At 40.3% G+C, this 23,009-nt stretch overlaps 1 protein-coding gene across 2 annotated transcripts in view; it reads right to left on the bottom strand.

Annotated features, from left to right (window-relative positions):
- Positions 1-23,009, bottom strand: part of LOC136333261 (T cell receptor gamma constant 1) — a 130,244-nt gene that overhangs the window by 29,742 nt on the left and 77,493 nt on the right. The gene's annotated exons all lie outside the window — the stretch shown is intronic.

The raw sequence follows: 23,009 nt of genomic DNA, 5'->3' as shown, positions 1-23,009 counted from the left end.
ACAGTCAACCTGGGTCTGAAAGTGTGGCCTTCACAAGTGTTCCTGCCCCTCTTGCAGAGGTGGAACATTGGTTACCCTAGTTCTCCTCTTCCAGCTGCAGTAGACCTGCCCACTTCCAGCTACGGCTATGATGCCCATCCTTCTGCAGAGGGAAACTTGTTACTTTGTGAAGTTAGGGGAGATGGTTCTGGGCAGTTTGGGTTGTGGATCCTTTCTATTCCTCAAGTGCAGTGGGATATACCACTAGTGTCTTCCTCTGCAGGAGAAGTCTTTTCCTCCCAGTGGAGATGGAGTGGATTGGGTCTGGATGGGTTTCCCCAGTTGCTGTGCTCCCCTCCTGTAGCCAGCTTCAGGAGGAAGCTTTCTCCAGATTGTCCCTGATCTTTGCTACAAGAAACTTGAGGGCTTCCTGGAGAAAAAGCTTAAAAGATAGTGGAAAATACCTATATTCTGGTTCCCAATGTTCACACTCTCTCCCTAGTCCATATTCAGCTCTTGTTATCTTATTAAACTTTCTAGTTTAATACAGCTCAGTTGGTGTTAGACTGCATCTGTCAGAGGTAAGCAAATGCTCAGCTTCCGTTTGTCCTGCAGGTGCCTGTCTAGCTCCAGGTTTGGAATGTCACTTGCCCTGCAACTTAGTTCTCTGAAGGTTCAAGCAAAGTTATTAATTTTTAGTTTGTCCCTTTTTTAATGTTTTTGTAAGAAAGGAACAACAACATCCCCCTTCCCTACATCTGTGAGCACATGCTGGTCCTCTTCAACATTTTCTAATGTATTGTTTTTTTAGTTGAGTTGTGAAAGTTCTTTATATATTTTGGACACAATTTTTTATATGTGTTTTCTCTATATCTTCTTGTCTGTGGCTTCTCTTTCCATTTTTTAAAATCAATTTTTAAAAGAACAGAAATGCTTATTTTAATGAAAGTGCAATTTTTCAGATATTTCTTGTTTTTTTCTGTCTTCAGAAATCATTGCCTAACCCAAGATCACAATGAGCTTCTCCTGTATTTTCATTTAGAAATTTTATTGTTTCAGTTTTACATTTGGTCCTATAATCCATCACAAGTTAACTTTGTTCATGGTGTTTGGTATGGATTGAGGTGTTTTGCTTTGTTTTGGTTTCTCCACACAGATGAACAGTTGTTTCAATACCGTTAGCTGAAAAGTTTGTAGTTTGTTCATTTTTTTTTTATTTTCTTGGCACTTTTGTTAAAAACAGTTAACCACTTGTGTGTGGACCTAATTTTGGGTTCTCTTTTCTTATGCTCTCATCTCTGCATTTTTCCTTTTACAGAAACCCCACAGTCTTAACCATAGTATGTCTAAGATTTTAATCTTTCCAAAACTGACTATTCAATGTCCTTTGCTTTTCCGTTTGTATTTTACAACCAGCTTCTTAATTTCGACAAAGAGTCTTTGTGAGATTTTGGTTGGCATTACATTAAATCTGTTTATCAATTCAGGGAAAGTGTAACAACTTATGCATATTGAGTAGTCCAATGCATTAATATGGCATACCTCTCCATTTGTTTAATTGTCATTCGAATTCTATCATCAGAGTTTAGTAGTGTTCAACATATAAATCCCTTACATTTTTTGTTAAATTTATCTCCAATATTATAGGTTTATATAGCTATTATAAATAGTACTAGTTTTGAAATTTTACTTTCCAATTGTTAATTGTCCGTGCAGTTGGCCCTTGAACAACATAGACTTGAACTGCATGGGTCCACTTATACGCGTACTTGTTTTTTTTCAGTAAATACAGCTGATCCTCCACATACGTGGGTTTTGCTTCCAAAGAGTCAACCAATGGTTTATAAAAAATAGCATTTTAAACCCACAATTGAGAGTTTGCAGATACAGAGGACTGATTGTATGAATTTTTCTTTGCTGTTTTAAATAAGGAGCTTGAGCATACACAAATTTTGGTATTATCAGGGCAACCTAGAATCAATGCTCCACAATGCTGGAGGATGACTGTAGTTAAGTTTTTGAGGAGTCAAGTTATTCACAGAATTTTGACTATGTAGAAGTTCAAGCCCCTACTCCCGTGTTGTTCAAGGGTCTACTCTATTCAGAATTACAATTTATTTTGCATCTCTCATTTTATTATAAATCTGCATGATGCATGTGCCATTATTTATTGAACCAATCACCTATGTTTGTATATTTATGTAATTTCCAATATTTTGCAATTATACCATGACTAATTTTATATGATAGATATGTACTTTAATATTGTTGAAAATTGTACCTTCAGAGTAAATTTCTAGATATTGTTTCCTGGGTGAAAAGGTAAATATATACAAAGTTCTGTTAGATATTTTCAAATTCCCCTACAAAATGTTGTATGTTGCATTTTTGCTGAAATTTAGGGTTGCTCATTTTTCCCCATTCCTTAACCAACAGAGTATATTGTCAAATTTTTAAATTCTTGCCAATCTCATGGGTAAGAAATAATATCTCAGTGCAGTATTGATTTGCATTCACCTTGTTGTTTAATAAATTAATTTTAGAATTAATTTTTTTAATCAATTGAAGTTAAAGAGAGAGAGGACAGGAGAGAGAGAGAGACAGGAACAAAAACACTGATCTGCTTCCTTGTGTGCCCTGATCAGGGATCAATCTGGCAACCTCTGAACTTCAGGTGCAAGCTCTAAGTAACTGAGTTATCTGCTAAGAGCTCATCCAGGGGTCCCCAACTTTTTATACAGGGGGCCAGTTCACTGTCTCTCAGACTGTTGGAGGGCCGCCACATACAGTGCTCTTCTCACTGACCACCAATGAAAGAGGTACCCCTTCCGGAAGTGCGGCAGGGGGCTGGATAAATGGCCTCAGGGAGCCACATGCGGGCCACTGGCCTGGCCGTAGTTTGCTGACACCTGGCTCATTCATTTGCTAAAAATAAAATTTATCTTTTTTTTGCATGCTTAAGAGCTACTTTTATATCTCTCTTTATAAATTAGCTTTTTATGTCATTTGCCATTTTCTTATAGGATATTTTAAATGTTCTTTTCTCCATTTTTAAAGTGTAATTTTATAACAGGGATAATAAGCCTTTATCTGCTAAACAAGTTCCAAATAATTTTTATAGTTTGCGATTTGCACTTTGATTTACCTTATGTTGCTTTTACCCCACACACTTTGTTTTCATTTTTATGTAATAAATTTATTAATATTTTCTCTTACACATATTCAATCTCTAACCCCATGTTGCTCAAGAGAGCTGGCAAATGTTCTCTGTAGGTAGTCAGATAACAAATATTTTAGCTTTGTGACTTGAGGTCTATGCTGTGACTGTGCCCTTCCTCCACTGCAGCCCAGGAACAGTCCTAGGCTGTAGGGAAATGATGGCCAAGGCTGTGCTCCCGCAATATCAGAGAAAGATACTCTATCAGAAAATGTCCTACAAGAAAGAGTGTCTTATTTTATTTATTTTTATTATTTCAAAAAGAAAAGAAAAGAATGTTATTATATATATTTTGTTCTTGTTTTATATTTTGAAAGTCAAATAAGCCATGATATTTATATTTACACTAGGAAGTCAACACTTAAATTTATTCTCAGCCGACAGTAGTAGTCTACTTGTTCAATAATTTTATTGTGAATGAGATTTTGTTTCCTCTTTAGCTGTGGGAGCGACAGACCAAATGCTTTTTCACAGCCTGTTTCAGAGGTCCATGCACGGTGGTGGCAAGGACTGTCACTGAAGTCAGGAGCCCATCCCTCCAGCCCCACTCAGCAACCGGCTGGCCGCAGAAGAGTAAATGGCATCTCTCTGCCTGTTTCCTCATCTGTAAAAAATGAATCAAAAACAGCATGTCAACAGATTGTCACAAGCATGAGGTGAATGAGAACAGTGCGTGAAAAGGAGCAGCAGCTCTGAATGAATGAGCTATGGCCCCCGCTGGTCCTGGCAAAATCCAGGGAAAGGACCCTGATGCTTGTCACCTGGTATGTAATCATCTAGTGACCCAGGGACTGAGGCCTGCAGAAGGAAGGGCGCTGGCCCGGCTGTGACTCCATGCCTCACTATAAAGTGACTCATCTTCCTCCCCTGGGGAAGAGGGCAGCACTCCATCCCACATCCCCCTACCCCTAAATGTATGGAGTAAATAAAAGCTGAACATCCGCAGTACCGCTCACAGAATTGAAGCAGTGTGAGGTTAGGGGTCTCAAAGTAATTTTATCTCTCTAACTTCAATATTTTAAAAGTAAAGTAGAAGAAAGGACCCTTAGATTGCAAAGTGTTGTGATAATTACATAAGATGTAATATCACCAGCAAGTTTCCTGGCTCCATGGTTTCCCCTTTGATTCTGGCCACGTCACTTACATGATCAGTAATCTCTGCAGGAAAGAACCCATGCACAATTCACATTCTATGGGGGGAGGCGCCGGCTGGCGCCAGCTTGCAGCCTCTGCGGCCGCCCACACAGAAAGGATGTGGTGGGCACAGCCCAGAGACAGTTCCTGTGTAGGTTATCCCCGCAGCTCTAACGTTGTGTTATGACATACCAGCAGGCACAGAAGTACACGGCTTCATCTTCTTTCTCCAAGAAATTTATTCTCAAGGTGGAAGTGGAATTGTTAACATTTTTACTTGCCTCATATTTGTTGTTCTCACGAGCAGGGGTTGTTGAGACAACGTATATTAAATGTTCTATACCCTGATCTGGTTTCTGCCGGTACCAGTGTATGCCTTGTGTGCTAAAGGAGACAGAGGACACCTTACAAGATATATATACACTCTTGTGTCCAGCCTTGGAAATTGATATTTCAGGTTGCTCCAACTTTAGCTGCCCAAGGCCAACTGCAGGCAAAAAGAAAAAAAAAATCCCATGAACAAAGACATGAACAGAGGTAACAACAAAGAATTTCTTTGGTATCTCTTGTAGAGAAGTGATTGGGGCAACTCACAAGCCCAGAGGGAGAAGAAGAGGACAGCTTCCAGCTGTGGCATCCTGTAGACCAGGCTGGCTCCAGGCAGAAGGAAAGAAAGTGAGGTCCCTGCTAGAGGACCAGAGGTTGGAGGCGGGCTGGTTGTGATCTCAGAAAAAGTGGTGGCTCAGATGTTCCCTGGGCTCTTCATGGTCTGCTGCAGATGTGCTCAGCATGGGCTTCCTGTGTCCTGTGAGTGCTGGGAAGATTGGGTGAGAGGGTGCATGAGCTGGCTAGAAAACCCTGGGATGAATGTGTCTGCCTTGGGTTGGGGCAGGGACGGTTCTCCTACCTACTCAGCCTTTCCCGTGAAATACCGTGTCATAGGCCCTGGCCTGTTGGCTCAGCGGTAGAGCGTCGGCCTGGTGTGCGGGGGACCCGGGTTCGATTCCTGGCCAGGGCACATAGTAGAAGCGCCCGTTTGCTTCTCCACCCCCCCCCCTCCTCTCTGTCTCTCTCTTCCCCTCCCGCAGCTGAGGCTCCATTGGAGCAAAGATGGCCCGGGCGCTGGAGATGGCTCTTTGGCCTCTGCCCTAGGAGCTAGAGTGGCTCTGGTCGTGGCAGAACGACGCTCCAGAGGGGCAGAGCATCCGCCCCTGGTGGGTGTGCCGGGTGGATCCCGGTCGGGCACATGCGGGAGTCTGTCTGCCTGTCTCTCCCCGTTTCCAGCTTCAGAAAAAAAAAAAAGAAGAAGAAATACCGTGTCATAGAGATATTGCTTCACAAGTGGGAAGACTAACCCGCTGGATCAGCCCCTCTGTCTATCTTCCTGTGATCTGCTGTTGACTCAGGACTTGAGTATGAAACCTGACTTTTATTTAGCTGTAATACAACAACGCAAAAATAAGACATTGAAATACCCTAGCTCACATGATCATTAAGATGCTATATACACAAGCAGAAGTATTTCTGTGTTTTTAAAATTAACTGAGATATCACCACATGGATTATGATCCAGGACAACAAAATCTCATGTGTAGTTTGGGGGCCACAAGAAGGGTGCTTGCAGGTGCACAAGGCAGAGCAGCTGCAGGACCCCTCCCTTCCAGGACCTGGGTGTCTCCTGAGCATTATGCTCCATGCAGGAGAATTTTCAAAGCAATGTTATGTTTAATCTGTAATAATAATTTTTAAAATTTATATAACAACTAATACTCTGAAGAATTGTTATTGGTAAGGTATTATTCTAATTGTTTACTTATTTTATTAAATCCTCTGAACAACAGTTTGTGAGGAAGCTGTTATGACAATCTTCATTTGGCAGTGAGGACAGTGGCAAAGAAAAGTGACTCGTTCACGGACCCCTGTCTAGGAAACAAGAAAAGTCAGATAAGCAACAGTTGTTTATTAAAGAAATCTGAGTAAAATGAGGTGTAAAAAAAATCACATAAAAGGCACCCATCTTTACTTCTATTTTGAATTTTTCTCATCATATCTATGAATTGTAATAGGAGTGCTTGTTATTATATATAAATAAATATTTTCAGTGGGATTTGCGTATTTGGCATAATACATTTTTCCTTTGGTTACTTTATTATTGTGAGCAATACTGAACTCTTTAATAATCTATATGAGTGTTACTTAATGACCAAAGATAATAAACACCTTCTTGTACCACTTCCCTAATCTGACATTTGTTGAGTTACTTAAGCTTCTGATGCCTCACAAGGTTCCATATGTAACCTTGCCCAGATATGTATCAGTTGAGCCATTAAAAGACTTCTATTACCACGTTACATGAGGGTAATGTACAAACACTCAAATTTTAGTACCTGGTACATCATGAGTATTCAATATGTTACGAAGTTTTATTATTAGTATGACTATCAAACGAGAAAATTACTGTGTTAAATATTTTTAATGATAAAATTTAGGGAAATATGTAAAGTACATAATCAAAGTACATAGAAGATTTAAAGCCATCTATTCCCTCAGGAAAAATCTTTCTTAAAGTTTTGGAGAAGTTTCTCCCTTTTTGCTATTCTTCTATCAATACAAAGAGTTTTATTGTTAAAACTTTCTCATATATTCATGAATTTTCTTTCTATTATATTGTGACTATTTAAAAATGTTATTAATAAATCCATAAACCATTGTTTTCCATGGCTGTATAATATCCTGTTACCTTGAATACAGTGTAAGTCAGGTGTCTCTTTCCTTGTTTCTCACCAGTTAGTCTGACATATAAAAAGCTGCTGGAGGGTTTCTTCTAAGAGCTGAACTCAGGAGAGTGTTTCCCTGTCAACTACTCATTACTGCTCTGGGACACTGTTTTGAGTACTAAGTGAGACAACCATGTGAAGCAGCTAGCAGTGGGATATTGACAAGTTTGTCTGTACCTTCCTGTGTAAACAGGGCTTGTGTTGTCAGATTCTGTGTTTCTCTCAGATCTCTTTCCCCTGGCTTCTATTAAATGTTTAGATAATAGTAACCCCTACGTAGTAGGTAATAAATCGATGGTGGTCCATCTGAGAATATCTGATGGTCAGGAATTAATTACATGGACAAAATGTAATCACAAAAGTTGCGTGCATCAAAGGTAGGACAAGAAAGGCTGGCAGGCTGATTCCCAGTCACCTTTCCTGGGAATCTCCTTTTTTTCTCTAATGGCCTCCCTGAATTGAGAACTAGAGCCAGAGTCTTTAGTAGAGAAGATGATGGTGATGAATATGCTGCTAAAATGTTAGAAATTATCAACTAAGTAAGGGCCTATGTATGGCATAGGTACAAGGTGATATCCACAGTCTTGCATGGGATGCCCAAGATATACTGTATAAGAATGCATGGATTAAAAGGTAGTCATTTGTTTCACAATTGTCCCAAACATGTCATTATGAAATAATATAAAGTTTTTACTTTATATTTTAGAAAGCAAATTGATAACTTATTGACATTTTACATATGTTGTGAATACTCTTGATCACTCAAATTCTTGTTACAGGATTCAGTACAAAACAGTAAATTATGGCCCTGGCCGGTTGGTTCAGCAGTTGAGTGTCCTCCTGGCGTGTGGAAGTCCTGGGATAGATTCCCACTTAGGACACACAGGAGAAGCGCCCATCTGCTTCTCCTCCCTTCCCCCTCTCCTTCTACTCTATTTCTATCTTCCCCTCCTGCAGCCAAGGCTCCATTGGAGCAAAGTTGGCCTGGGTGCTGAAGATGGCTCCATGACCTCCGCCTCAGACGCTAGAATGGCTCCAATTGCAGTGGAGCAATGCCCCAGATAGGTAGAGCATTGCTCCCTGGTGGGCATGTGGGTGGATCCCAGTCAGGCGCATGTGGGAGTCTGACTGCCTCCCTGGTTCTAACTTCGGAAAAATACAAACAAACAAACAAACAAAACCCCCAGTAAATTATGTCAGCAAATTTTTCACAAAGGTTAGTTATTTTCTCCATGGGTGTGAGAACAATGCACAGCAGTTTCTTTATCTTCTTATAATCTAGAGGTGAGAATCTGGAGCTAGATTACATGGGTTCACTTTACTTTGCTTCCTATCCTCTGTGTGACATGGACTCATTCTTGGAGTATATAGTATCTCAATCATGAGTCAAATGGGTTCATAGTCATAACAGAAGAGACCTCATAGGCTACTGTGAGGGTTAAAGATGTTCATATGTGCATAGAACTGAGAACACCAATAGACAAAAGATTACTAGCTGTTCCTTCTATTGGCCCATTCTCACTCTTCTTTCATAAGCAGAACCAAAATTTCTCACAGCATAGTGGCTCATCTATTGGTCCCAAAACTCAGCCCTCTATCCTCATAATGTCATATTCGCATAGCCCTGCATGTGAAGTGAAGAACTATCTTCTTCTTCCCCCAGAAAAAAGATACTTGCTGCATCCCAACTTTACCTCAAGTATTTTGTTATAGAATTGTAATGTTTACATTTTCAGCGTAGCCTCATGATCTAGTTAAGAATATATAGACTTCTTGTCTTTGACTAATCACCTTAATTCTTAGAGGTTTAATTTCTTTGTCTGCTAAAATGGATAAATATGGTTGTATCCTGGGGTGTTGTATATATAATTATATGTGCTGATGTATATGCACTATACCTAGGAGTGCTGGTACATAATGATTCCCTCCCTCAGCCTGAGCCATTCTAGTTAGTGGAGGTGTTTGTATGGTGACCTGATTAATGAGGCCTGTGCTTCTCATTCCCAGACAAGACTTTAATTCATAAGGAAGTCATGTCAAATGAAGAGTTGGTAACATCGTGGTCAGAAATGCTTCCTGCTCAAGCTGGGCCTAATGTGGGACAAACACAAGTTGACCTCCTGTGCAGCAGAGAAGGCGAGGTGGAGGCCAGCAGTGGCAGGAGGTAGTCAGTTTGCTCCTGTGTTGACAGAGGTTGTGGTGGGGCAGAGACCCAGAAGACACTGGGGTGGGGGGTCCTGGCGCCTCTAGTGCTGTGGGTCCTACCAGCACAGTCGTCAGTGGCCACATGATTTCCTATGAAGTTTATGGTGAAGACTGAAGCAGTCTTCTAAAAATGTGTTCTCACCTCAGCTGTGCTGGCTCTCTCACCTAAGGGCACTGGAGCGGGGTTTTGTTACAATGATGGACTGCAGGTGCACCCTAACTTGGTTTGGTCCCCACTGATACCAGTGCATGACTGTGCTTTCAGGGTCTTCAGTGCTCATCATTCAAGATATGAACACTGTTTCAATTGCTCTGGAAATGTATGTCTTAGTGGCTCCAACTGTAACTGCCCATGTCCAACTGGAAAAGAACAGTGGGAAAAAGACCAGCTGCCTTGGAAACAGGAAACAATAAAAATCCCTTTCCTCTCTCATCCATGTTGAGGTAATTGAGGAGCAATTAGGAATGTCCCCAGCACCAACATCCTGCTGTCTGTCACACTGTGTCAACAAGGAGAGGGCAGGACAGTGAGACCCTGATGGGAGTGTCCAGGTGCGTGGGAAGAGGGCGTGAAAGGAGGAAGCAGTGGGTCAGGTGGTCTCATGAGGCTGCACGCCCGGCTGCAGAGCCAAGCGGTTTGGGCTGTTCTGATGACTCACTGTGCTGAATTGACAGGGAGTGTGGTTCATGACAAGGACAAGGATGTGTCTGCGGGCAGGGTGGGGTCGTTCTAGAGGTGATATATGCTGTTTTACACTTAGCTGTTCCTACCTTAATTTTCACACTATAGAAACATTGTTCTAGAGATGTGAGGGTGTAGCTTTTTTTTTTTTTTTTTTTGTAATGATATTTTTCCGAAGCTGGAAATGGGGAGAGACAGGCAGACAGACTCCCGCATGCGCCCAACCGGGATCCACCCGGCACGCCCACCAGGGGGCGATGCTCTGCCCCTCCCTCTGGGGCGTCGCTCTGTCGCGACCAGAGCCACTCCAGCGCCTGGGGCAGAGGCCAAGGAGCCATCCCCAGCGCCCGGGCCATCTTTGCTCCAATGGAACCTCGCTGCGGGAGGGGAAGAGAGAGACAGAGAGGAAGGAGAGGGGAAGAGGTGGAGAAGCAGATGGGCGCCTCTCCTGTGTGCCCTGGCCTGGAATCGAACCCGGGACCCCTTGCATGCCAGGCCGACGCTCTACCACTGAGCCAACCGGCCAGAGCCGGGTGTAGCTTTTGTGTCATAAAATTAATATTGGACCCTCTGTTCATTTGTTTGGATTCAGGGCTCTCAGGAGTATGAAACATGGATTATGTAATTTCTCTGGATGTCAGTTTCTACATCTGTAATTGCCTAAGTAAACATCTTACAGAGAATTAAGAAAACTTCATTCTCAAACTGAAAATGTGAATAAACAAGTATAGACAATAGTTTTAGAAATGTTATAAGCCCTTTCTGATGTTTTCAACTTTATATTATTATTGAAAAATCACAGAAAATTCATTTGTTAAATAATATTTTAAGTATAAAAATTCTTTTGGTCTTCTTTTTGAAAATATATAAAATTAATGAAAATATTAAGACAGGGGTAGTCAACCTTTTTATACCTACCACCCACTTTTGTATCTCTGTTAATAGTAAAATTTTCTAACCACCCACCAGTTCCACAGTAATGACGATTTATAAAGTAGGGAAGTATCTTTACTTTATAAAATTTTAAAGCTGTTACAGCAAGTTAAAGCATATAATAATAATTACTTACCAAGTACTTTATGTCGGATTTTCACTGTTTGGCAGAATAAATCTTTATAAAACAACTTACTATAGTTAAATCTATCTATTTATACTTTGGTTGCTCTGCTACTGCCCACCATGAAAACTGGAATGCCCACTAGTGGGTGGTAGGGACCAGGTTGACTACCACTGTATTAAGAAGAAAATAACCCATCTACTTTATTAAGAAAAAAATAACCTATCTTAGAATATAAGTATTTCTTTTCATTTTTTTCTCCAGTTTGGCATTCATATATTTGAAATATAATGTATTCTCATTTATATTTTATATGTTTATTGATAATCACATATAAAATATTTCATTTTAATTAATCTTCATAAATGATGCCATTTTAATGGCTTCATAATATTACTTACTTCTTTTTCTTTGTCCATCATTGAAGTTGTTACTAATTTTTCTAAGGGTTTTATTGAAAAGCTGATATAGCATTTATCTTCTGATATTTTCCTCTGAAGGCACAACATTGCTCAGATGCTCTGCTCATCTGTACATTACATAAGAAAATAAATGCAAAACATTTAGCAAAGATATTTTGAGAAGATCCACACTTTGCATACATTCCCTTAGGAAAGAGCTCATCTTCTCACATTTGGTGCATTCTGATCTTTACTTTGTTTGCATTAAAAATATAGGGGACTGAAAGGATTATAATTAAGCTAAAAAAGACAGTTGTTGCCCACTTAGATACTGTCATGGTCATAAATAGTGTTGGTTTCTATGTAAATTGAAGAAATATCAGCCCACCAGAGGTGGGAGGAGGTCTGAGGGATCATATGTCTAATAACATTTCTTGGGTTTGTCTGGCCAGAAAATTACTCTTTTTTTTCTTCCTAGTACATCGCAAAATTAAATAATAAACTGTGAATCATTGAAATAGGGACTAGATAGGATGAATATTTGAATTCATTCAGGTAATTTTTATTTAAGGTAAATATTATATATAGGAAACTTGCAAAAAGATTGTTTGACACTTACAAGAAGCCCACTCCAGGCATTACTTTTAGAAACAGAAAAATAAGGGCCCTGGCTGGTGGCTCAGTGGGTGGAGTGTTGGCTGGCATATGGACATTCTCAGGTTCAATTCCCAGTCAAGGCACACAGGAGAAGCAACCATCTGCTTCTCCCCCTACTTACCCTTTCTCTTCCTCTATCCCTCCGCAGCCCATGGTTCAATTGGTTCGAGCATAGCCATGGGTGCTGAGGATAGCTCCGTTGGAGCGCATCAGCCACAGGCGCTAAAATAGCTCAGTACTCAAGCATTAACCTCAGATGGGGTTGCTAGATAGATCCCAGCCAGGGTGCATGCGGGAGTCTGCCTACTATCTTCCTTTCTCTCACCTAAAAAATAAATAAATAAATAGAAAATAAGGATCTTTGCATTGTTTTATATTGAAAAGCCAATTGATAATTTGTTGGCATTTAATTTATTCTATTAAGAAACCTAATCACTCAAATCCTGGGTATGTCTTCAGCACACAAAAATAATTTGTGTCAGTTAATGTTCTATAATGATTAGTTCTGTCTCCCCTGGGTATAGGAATAATGTATTCTTCCTCTTATCTTGCAACTAAAAATGCTCTTAGTGAAACATTTAGGAGAAAAACAGATTATCTGGGTCCCTACATTATTCTGCCAGCTAGCTACATACCAGTTGTGTGACTTAGACAAGTGACTGCAACACTTACTACTTCACTTACCTCATGAGTCAAATGTGCTTGACAATAACAGAACAGATGTACAGGCACTGTGATTAAAGAGGTTAATATATTCAAAGAATTCAGAACACTAATTATCAATTTCCACATATACCTCCTCCCCCCAAAACAAGCTGTCAGTCAGTTTTTCTGATCAGGGCAGGCTCTCTTCCTTCACAGGCAAAATCAGGGCTTTCCCAATGTAGTGGCTCATCTAACTACACAATGATTTTGGAGCTCTGTTCTGATGACATCACACTGCCAGAAACCTTTCCCTACACCTTGCAGAAAAATGATATTGCTCTATCTCTAATTTACTTCAGATACCTTAGTGTAACTTAAATAATTGCAATCCTCAAACTTAACAATATGGTCTCACAGAGCAGTTCAAAACACATGGACTTCTTGACTTTGGCTGATCATTAAGCCTAAATTCTTTAAGCTTAACTTCTTTAGTTGTAAAATGGACAATGATAGTTATACTGCCTAAGGGTGGTCTTCAGTATACAGGTGTATGATAATAGCGCCAACATTCTCTCTCTCAGCCTGAAACCTTGACCATGTACTGAAAGTCTCTGGATGGTGACATGATGGACAGAGAAACAGCCTGTTATTTCTCAGTCCCCAGACAAGACTTTAATTAAATTGGTATAGCATCAAATAAAGCTCTGAAGCACAATTCCTGTTATGATGAAAAGCTGATGTGCTAACATAATCCAAGATGGCTTCCTGGAAAACTCAGGAAGTGTTGCAGACAGGGTGAGGCTGAGGCCAGGAGCCCAGCTCTGGGACAGGGGTGCTGGTTGTGGTCACCACAGTTGGGAAGGATGTGGGTGGGCACAAATCCAAGGAGGGGATCTTGTCAGGGTTGTCTCAACAGTTCTAGTACTGTGAGTGCCACCCAGCACAGTAGTAAATGCCAGCATCTTCTTTCTCTATGAAATTTATGGTAAAGATTGAAGTAGAAGTTTGAGAATTCTTTCTTGCCTCAACTTTGTTCTTCCCATCTATGCGACTTCGAGCTGGGATTTTTGTTGAGCTCACATAAATCAGATGCTCCAAAGCCTGATTAGGTTTCTGACGGTACCAGTGAATGATGTCATCGTCAAAATCTGAGCTCAAAATCTTGCAATATATGTCAACACTTTTCTTTACTTCTGTGGTAACAGATGTCTGGGACTGCTCCAATTTTAATAACCCAAGTCCAACTGTAAATAAAAGAAAAGAATAGAATTTCTAGTGAATTTCTGATCATGTAAGAAACAAGAAAGAATTTCTTTGCTCACTCATCTAGACTGATGGTCAGGGAGTGTGACTCACGAGCCCAGAAAGTCAAGAAGGTAAATGCTGCCAGCAGTGACATCCTGTGGACAAGCTGGGCCCTCAACGAGTAGGCAGGAAACTGGAGACCTGCTGGCAGGGCACCTCAAGTCATTGGCAAGTGGGTGTGGCCTAAATTAGGGAGAGGAAACAACTTGGTACCTTAGGCAAGACTTAGGGCCTTCATTGCTGGCTGCTAGTCTGAGGTTCCTCTTTTCGGTGGCCTCATAATGTCAAGATAATTTTGGTGGTCACCATTGGGGTCTTTTGCATGAATGTGAGGGGGCTGTGGAGGCTCCTTGGGGTATTCTAGGAACCTCAGGCCCTAAAAAATTGGCTCTGGTTGCAACAGAGCAGCGGCCCCAGATGGACTGAGCATTGACCCCTAGTGGGCGTGCCCAGTACATCCCAGTCAGGGCGAATGCAGGAGTCTGTCTCTGCCTCCATTCCCCTCGCTAAAATAAAATTCTTTAATGTGTGTGGCTAATCACTGTTCATCTCTGTCACTTAGAAGTTCCCTGACGCTGTGCAAATTTCTTAGTCTCTTTGTGTCTCAGATTCCTCACCTGACAGTGGGTACAATAATAATAAGCCTATCTCAGAAGGTTATGCAGATTAAATAACTAAAATTACCTAGTACAGTTTCTAGCATATAATAACTTTTCAAAAATTATTAGATATTATTGTTAATAGTATTATCATATTTTTAAAATTTAACTTCCCTATCCTGTCAACTGATTACCTTATGGTTGTCTCTGAAATATTTGAATTTATTAGAGATTTTTTAACCCTGGACAACAAGTGTCCCTGTGACATATCATGTGGAGCAGATGTGAACTCAGACTAGCTTGGGTCTCTTTGAGGAGAGCAGTGAGGAGAAGCCACTTCAGATGGCTGGACTTTTCCTCAGGCAGCTGCTCAATTTTCCCTCTTGTCCAAAAAAATACCATTTCTGAGATGATAGCTCTAGGAAGTTGAATGCTGAGGAGCTAGAAGGTGGTCCACCAAAAGGCCTGCTCAAGAGTGCATCCTGGTAATGATAAGGAGGAGGAGGAGAGAGACACCCAGTCTGCCGTCTGGGCCAGTGCTGCTGCAAGCACCCACTCTGGGGCCCAGTGCTGCCATTGTCTGGGCAGCTGCAGTCAACCCAGACCTCAGTCCCATCCACTCCATCAGGCTTTTCATCCCAGATCCTACATCTACATCTCCAGCATCAGCCTGTGTGTGTGTGTGTGTGTGTGTGTGTGTGTGTGTGTGTGTGTAAGCACAGTGTGTCTAATTGGTGGAGCTCACACTGTAAGACAGACTTGTTATTTCACTGAGACTACAGGTGGGAAATTCCCTAAACTTAAGACCAGGTTTTAAACACTATGAGACAAAACAGAACATAAATGCCCACTTTACACACGTTTCTGGAAAAAAAAATTTTTTCTTTAATAATTATTTCAAACAAAGAGGTAAACAAAGATATAATTTACCTTATGATTATTATTTTAAACACTTTCAGGAAATAGCAATTTTATTTTATTTACTTCTCATAATATTCATAGCCCATGACAACTAAAGAAATTCTGTGCAGCAGAAACTGTACTATGAACACTTAGGTTTTATTATGTCATTTAATCTTCACAAAAGCTGTTAAGCAGGAGCTGTTCATAGTGTTTCCATATTTCAGATGGGAAAGGGGGCTGTGTCAGAGCAAGCATCTGTCCAAGGCCCGATGGCAGCAGGTGGCAGAACAATAGTTTGCAGCAAAGGGTCTGTCTCTGGAACCCATGCTCTTACACAAGGTACTATATTCCATACATACATGAAATACCTCCCTCCAGTTCAGAACAGTCTCCTCCAGGTAGTTCTGTCTCTTTCAGTACATTCTGTGTTCTTCTGTGTCTCTCTCTTCCTTGGCTGGGCCCCAGGATGCCATCAATACCTGTGGGAGGAGCGGGAGTGTCAGCTCCCTCTGTGTCCCCCCAACTTCCGGCTCTTTGCCCTGCGTGTCTCTGGGATCTGGCCTCTTCCTCTGAATTGGCCGGTGCTACAACCAGACCTGAACCCACCACTACTGACTCACACCACGCCCTGGGGTGCAAAGTTCCCACCCCACAGCTTCTCACCCAAATCCCGGGTGCTGGGTCCCTGCTCCCCTATGCACCTCTCCCCTCTTAGACACCCGAGAGGCATTTTGGTCTTTTACATGTGGAGCTGTGGGGAAAAGCAGTGCTAATTCAGGCTCTTTTTTTGCAAATACTTTCCACTGTTAATGTGTATTTACCTACCATGGCCATACTGCGGAGGCTTGATAACAGACAGATGTTTCCAGATATTCCCTCTATCTATTTTAAGTTTTTGTTAAAGTTTCTATACTCTCTGGAAGAAGGCCTTCAAGGATAAGGGAACCAGAAAGTTACCTTCACTTACTTTTTCTTCCTTATCTCACAACACATCACAACAGGCAGTGCTACCCCTTCCTCTAGGGTGGATGCCGACTTCTCTGACATCATCTCCCACTTGTCTGTATCTAGACCTCTAATAAAATTGTGTTTTCTGAGTTTGCTAGGTTGCATTGAACTTTAAACAAGAGATTTGGAAATTTAGAAAACCCTTTCCGTTTTCAACTAAACTTGAATTCTGAGCCCACTATCAATGTGTGTAACTCAAAAGTGAGCTTGTCTGTTGTCAACTATATAATAGAGTAGAGTAGTAGTATTAACTATTGTTACCATGATGTTATTATAACTAGAGAACTTGTTAATCTTATTACTGGAAGTTTGCATTCTTTAACCAATATCTCCCCATTTCTTTCACCCTCCAGACCAGGGTTTGGGGACCTATAGCTCGTGAGGCAGATGTGGCTCTTTTGATGGCTATATCTTGCTCGCAGACAAATCTTTAATAAAAAAATAACATTAAAAATATAAAACATTCTCATGTATTACAATTCATTCATTTCCTACCGCTCATGTTCATGGTTGTGGGTGGCTGGAACCAATCACAGCTGTCCTCCGGGACAACACCAAATTTTTATTAGATAATGCATAATGTACACGGGTCATTGTATGGCTCTCACAGAATTACATTTTAAAATATGTGGCGTTCATGGCTCTTTCAGCCAAAAAGATTACCAACATCTGCTCCAGACCTCGGTAACCACCATTCTATTCTGTTTCCATGAGTTTGGCTTTTTTAGATGCCCAATATAAGTACAATTATATGGTGTTTTTCTTTTCTATCTCACTTATTTCACTTAGCATAATGCCCCCAGGCTTCATCCAGGTTGTGACAAAAGACAGGATTTCCTTCTTTCTCATGGCTGAATAATATTTTACTGTATATATGCCTGGTATTTTCTATCCATTGATCTGTTGGAAGACACACTGTTTTTATAACTTGGCTCCTGAAAATAATGCTGCAATAAGCATGGGAATGCACTGATCCCTTCGAGATCATACTTTCAGTTCCTTTGGATGTATATGAACAGTGGGGTAGCTTTATTTTTAATTTTTTGAAGAACTACTATTCTGTTTTACACAGTGGCTGTACCAATCTACAATCGCATCAGCATGGCACAAGGGTTTCTTTATCTCCACACCCTTACTGATGCTTGCTATCTCTTTTCTTTTTGATGATAGCCATTTTAGCAGGTACAAGGTGACAGTTCTTTGTGGGTTTGATTTGAATTTCCTAATGAATAAGTAATGTTGTAACCTTTTCTTGTACCTGTTGATCATTTGTTATATCTTTTTTGGAATAATGTCTATTCAGTTTCTCTGCCTATATTTTAATTGGTTTGTTTGTTTTTTTGCTATTGAGTTGTATGAGTTCTTTATATAGTTTGAATGTTAACCCCTTATGTATGATTACATAATGCTAACCCCTTGTTTATAATTTGGAAATACTTTTTTCCATTCCTTAGTTTGCCTCTTCATTTTGTTGATGGTTTCCTATGTTGTGTAGAAACATTTTAGTTTTGTGTCACCTTACTTGTTTATTTTTGTTTTTGTTACTTTGGACACTCTGTACCCCTTAGAGTTATACAATTCTACATATCAATCATGTTTTGATGAACCTGGGAAATATATATATATATATATATATATATATATATATATATATAGCCACCATCTCCTTCCATGGGTGATAAATCTTATGGCTTATTCCTCACAGAGGAAGGGCTACAGTTGACCTGATTTATGTGGGTTATTCTGGCTACAAATTTTCAAAACATTATCCTCATTGAATATTTTGATTGTATACATAAGTCCAGTCTATGGAGTTTTGAGCCCTCTCCATGTACTCCATATTTCCTGTTAGAGCAATTTAACAAAATGAGTTATGATTTTCTTACCTTTTCCCTAGGGCAGGCTGTCCAGAAATGGAGTTCTTCCAGATATGTTCCCAAGGCAATCCTTTAGCCATGACTTCTTGAATGACTGTTCATTCTGTCTTGACCAGACTATACTGGTCTGGTAAACAGGTCTGGGACAACCCATATTTGCCCACAAATGCCACTGTGTTTCATAAAAAGAATAAGCATTAGTATATATAAATATATTCAAAGTGGTCCCATAGTACAATTAAAACAGCACAGACTATCTGTTTGCAAAGATTACTGCCCCCTTCTGAACTAATATTACGTCTTTCTTCCATGAAACAGGTTTATTTTCAGGGTTTATATGAGAATCACCAGAACTTCTGAACACTTTGGATATCTAGTACATTATCTAGAAGCTGCATGAGAAAAATAGAGATGAATCCTGTTTTGTACATTGCCAGCACCTTTTAGCCTAAGCTTTGCACAATTATTAGACCTTGTCTTCTTTCTAAGATTATTAGATCTGTTAACATAAATAGTCTCTAAATGAGAACCCAAGTCAATAAGAAATGATGTCATACAAGATATTTGGAGGCAAAGTTACTAGCATCTGTGGTGTATAGTTGATAATCATCAGACTTCCGTTCTTCATTCCCTTGCTTCTGAAGTATCGTATGAGAGCACAGGAAATGCTGCAAGTTGAGGTTGAATGTTAGCCAGGGCTGAGGTCTGGACTGAGGACTGAGGTTGATTCATACTGGGAAGGATGTGGTCACAGTCATGATAAAAGGTGTATGTGCTTATTATCTTGGCTCCAATGAAACTATGGTTTCCAAGGGGTCCACATATTAGGGCATCCTGTCCTCTATGGAATTTATATTAGGGATAAGGAATAGAAAACCAAATTTTATGTTTCTTATGGTTGTTAAGGTTTTTGTCGGTAGATGACCTTGTACAAGGACTTTTCTCAAGTTAATATTTAATAATTTGGTGTTTATTGGTACCTGTGCATGTATACAACATTACATTTGGATACCTTAGAATAAAAATACTTATATATGCTTCCTTTCTACTATTGCAACAAATATTTTTAGTTGCTCTAATTGTATCTATCTAATTTTAGCTATAAGCAAAGTATAGCATTTCTAACAAAAGCCAAAATTATCAAGAAATAAAACATTAGTTTTTTTAAATGCCTCAATCAGTCTGAGAAATAGTAGAACAAATTCACATTTGTAAAAAGCATATAAATATTTGTAGTTATAACATTCTATCTGCTCCAGCTGTGTACCTCAAAAGAAGTCTGAAGATTAGACAAAGACTTGGACCAAGAGGAGAAGAAGGGAGCCTTCCAGAGGGTAGTAGGGGAAATGGGTGGCTCAGAGTTTACTCCCAGATCTATCATTTCTTAGGTTGTTAATTGGTCAACAATATATGGAAGCTTTACCTATATGATACCAAAATAAGCAGTCCATTTACCAAAGTAAAGTCTTTCATACTGTGTTATCTTGTTAGCTATTAGTAACTCTCAGAAAGATTTTTTTTAATTATTTTATCTGTTCATGTCCTCTTTCCATTTTTTTATTGGATTGTTTGTTGTTGAGTTAAATGACCAACAGATATATGAAAATATGCTCATCTTCATTAGCTATTAAAGAAATGCAAATCAAAACTACAATGAGATACCACCTCACATCTGTTAGAATAGCTATTATCAACAAGACAGGTAATAACAAATGTTGGAGAGGCTGTGGAGAAAAAGGAACCCTCATTCACTGTTGATGGGAATGTAAAGTAATACAACCATTATGGAAGAAAGTATGGTGGTACCTCAAAAAATTGAAAATAGAGCTACCATGTGACCCAGCAATCCCTCTACTGGGTATATACTCCAAAAACTCAAAAACATTGGTACGTAAAGACACATGCAGCTTCATGTTCATTGCAGCATTGTTCACAGTGACCAAGACATGAAAACAACCAAAAAGCCTTTCAATAGATGAATGGATAAAGAAAATGTGGTACATATATACTATGGAATACTACTCAGCCATAAGAAATGATGACATTGGATCATTTACAACTACATGGATGGACCTTGATAACATTATACTGAGTGAAATAAGTAAATCAGAAAAAATTAAGAACTATATGATTCCACACATAGGTGGGACATAAAAATGAGACCCAGAGACATGGACAAGAGTGTGGTGGTTACCTGGGGGGGGGAGGGGAGGGAGGAGAGGGAGAGGGGAAGGTGAGGGGCACAAAGAAAACCAGATAGAAGGTGACAAAGGACAATTTGACTTTGGGTGATGGATATGCAACATAACCGAATGTGAAAATAACCTGGAGATGGTTTCTTTGAATATATGTATCCTAATTTATCAATGTTACCCCATTAAAATTAATAAAAAAATAAAAAATAAAAACTACTTTATCACACTTAATTATTTGATTTTAGTAGCAGTTTGTCAAATTTACCAAACCAGCTGTTACCTGAGGTCACCTTGTGACTTTTCTAGATGATAGTTATCAATGGTCTCTCTGCCCACTAAACCCTCAGAACATAGGTCAAACCATTCCATGACCCTCTTACAGACCTTTACTCTGGATCCCTCATGGCCTGTAAGCCTGGGGAGTTCCTTTCCTTGGTATAGATGTAGGAGAGCTGCCTCTTGCCCTCCTCATCAAAAGAGGCTAGAGTCACTCCCATCTGTGTTCTTTAGATAAAGTCTCCTCAGAATCATTGTCCCCATAGATTTTATATGCTTCTTTTTTTATTATTTTTATTTTTTTATTTTTTGTATTTTTCTGAAGCTGGAAACGGGGAGAGACAGTCAGACAGACTCTCGCATGCACCCAAACGAGATCCACCCGGCACGCCCCCCAGGGGCGACACTCTGCCCACCAGGGGGCGATGCTCTGCCCCTCTGGGGCGTCGCTCTGCCGCGACCAGAGCCACTCCAGCGCCCGGGGCAGAGACCAAGTAGCCATCCCCAGCGCCGGGGCCATCCTTTGCTCCAATGGAGCCCCAGCCGTGGGAGGGGAAGAGAGAGACAGAGAGGAAGGGGGGGTGGAGAAGCAAATGGGCGCCTCTCCTATGTGCCCTGGCTGGGAATCGAACCCGGGTCCCCCGCACACCAGGCCGACGCTCTACCACTGAGCCAACAGGCCAGGGCCTCTATAACCTTCTTTTATATCCAGGCTAGGTATAGTTAATGACCCAAAGTTGGTGTTATCAGTTGATAACTCATGATGGGGAGCTGTTCTGTATAGAGATGCCATTGATGTTATTCACATCAAAGAACTAAGATCACATCAACAACACATCCCAAATCCAAAGCTGAGCATCTCAATACTTGCTCTGTGCTTAGCCTGCTCCAATAAAGTGGCAGGAAATGAAAGTCATGGAAGCAACTGAGCTTCTGCGTTATGCCAGGTGTTGTGCTATGTACCTGCCTTAAACTGATGCTGACAGGCTGAATTTTAGAACATCATGTTGGATAGCTGTATATCCTGCATGGGCACCTATATGTCTTAAGAAAGGTAAAAAAGGATACTCTATCACAAATTTCTGAACTGCACACAGTTAAGTCAAATTAATATTCTATATAGAGGTATCTAAAATGTACCCAAAAATCCTTTATTCATTTTTGAAATTTTATAATATGTTTGTTGCCTCCTCTATGACCCTGTTCTCTCCAAGCTTAAGAACAGTCACTACCAATCCACCACAATCCAATGCTCACATTCCCATCACTAATGTTGTTTCACTTCGAGCAACTCTATGGCTGTTACCAGTGAGGTCAAGAGTGTACCAAGGGTCATCTGAACTTCAGCAAACAAAGTTGAAAAAACTTTTCACATGAGTGTTTAATTCAGCTGCCATGACTGACATAGAAATCCTTTCCTCTCTGTTTCACCTACCTTGGTATACCACGTCAGTACTCTCCAGCAGATCAAGAGTGGGAAGTAGAGAACCAAAACAATAATCAAGAAACCCATGTTTGTTTCCATCTTCATGTTTTTCTCTTATCTATTTATTCTTTTTTTTTTTTTTCGAGAGAGAAAGACAGGCTGGGACATACAGGCAGGAAGGGAGAGAGATGAGAAGCATCAGTTCTTTGTTGTGGCACCTTAGTTGTTCATTGATTGTTTTCTCATATGTACCTTGACCAGAACAGGGTGTTCCAGCTGAGCCAGTGACCTCTTGCCTAAGCTAGTGAATTTAGGCTTCAAGTCAGTGACTTTTGGGCTCAAGCCAGCGACCATGGGGTCATGTCTATGATCCCACACTCAAGTCAGTGACCCTGCACTGAAGCTGGTGATCCCACACTTAAGCCGGTGACCTCAGGGTTCCAAAATGGGGTCCTCCATGTCTCAGGCTGATGCTCTATCCACTGCACCACCGCCTGGTGAGCTTATCTATTTATACTTATCAAAAAACTCCTAGAACCCAAAAGTAAAAAAGAAAAAGTTGGTTGCATAATAAAATTGTTTGCAGAGAATATTTTGCAGATTGCCTTTAAGTATAACCACTGTAGGTACCAATGTAAATAATTTCACGTGTCTCTGAAATATAGA

Source organism: Saccopteryx bilineata, chromosome 4 (assembly GCF_036850765.1).
Source record: "Saccopteryx bilineata isolate mSacBil1 chromosome 4, mSacBil1_pri_phased_curated, whole genome shotgun sequence".
Taxonomy (NCBI): Eukaryota; Metazoa; Chordata; class Mammalia; order Chiroptera; family Emballonuridae; genus Saccopteryx; species Saccopteryx bilineata.
This window is presented reverse-complemented; position numbering and strand designations above follow the sequence as displayed.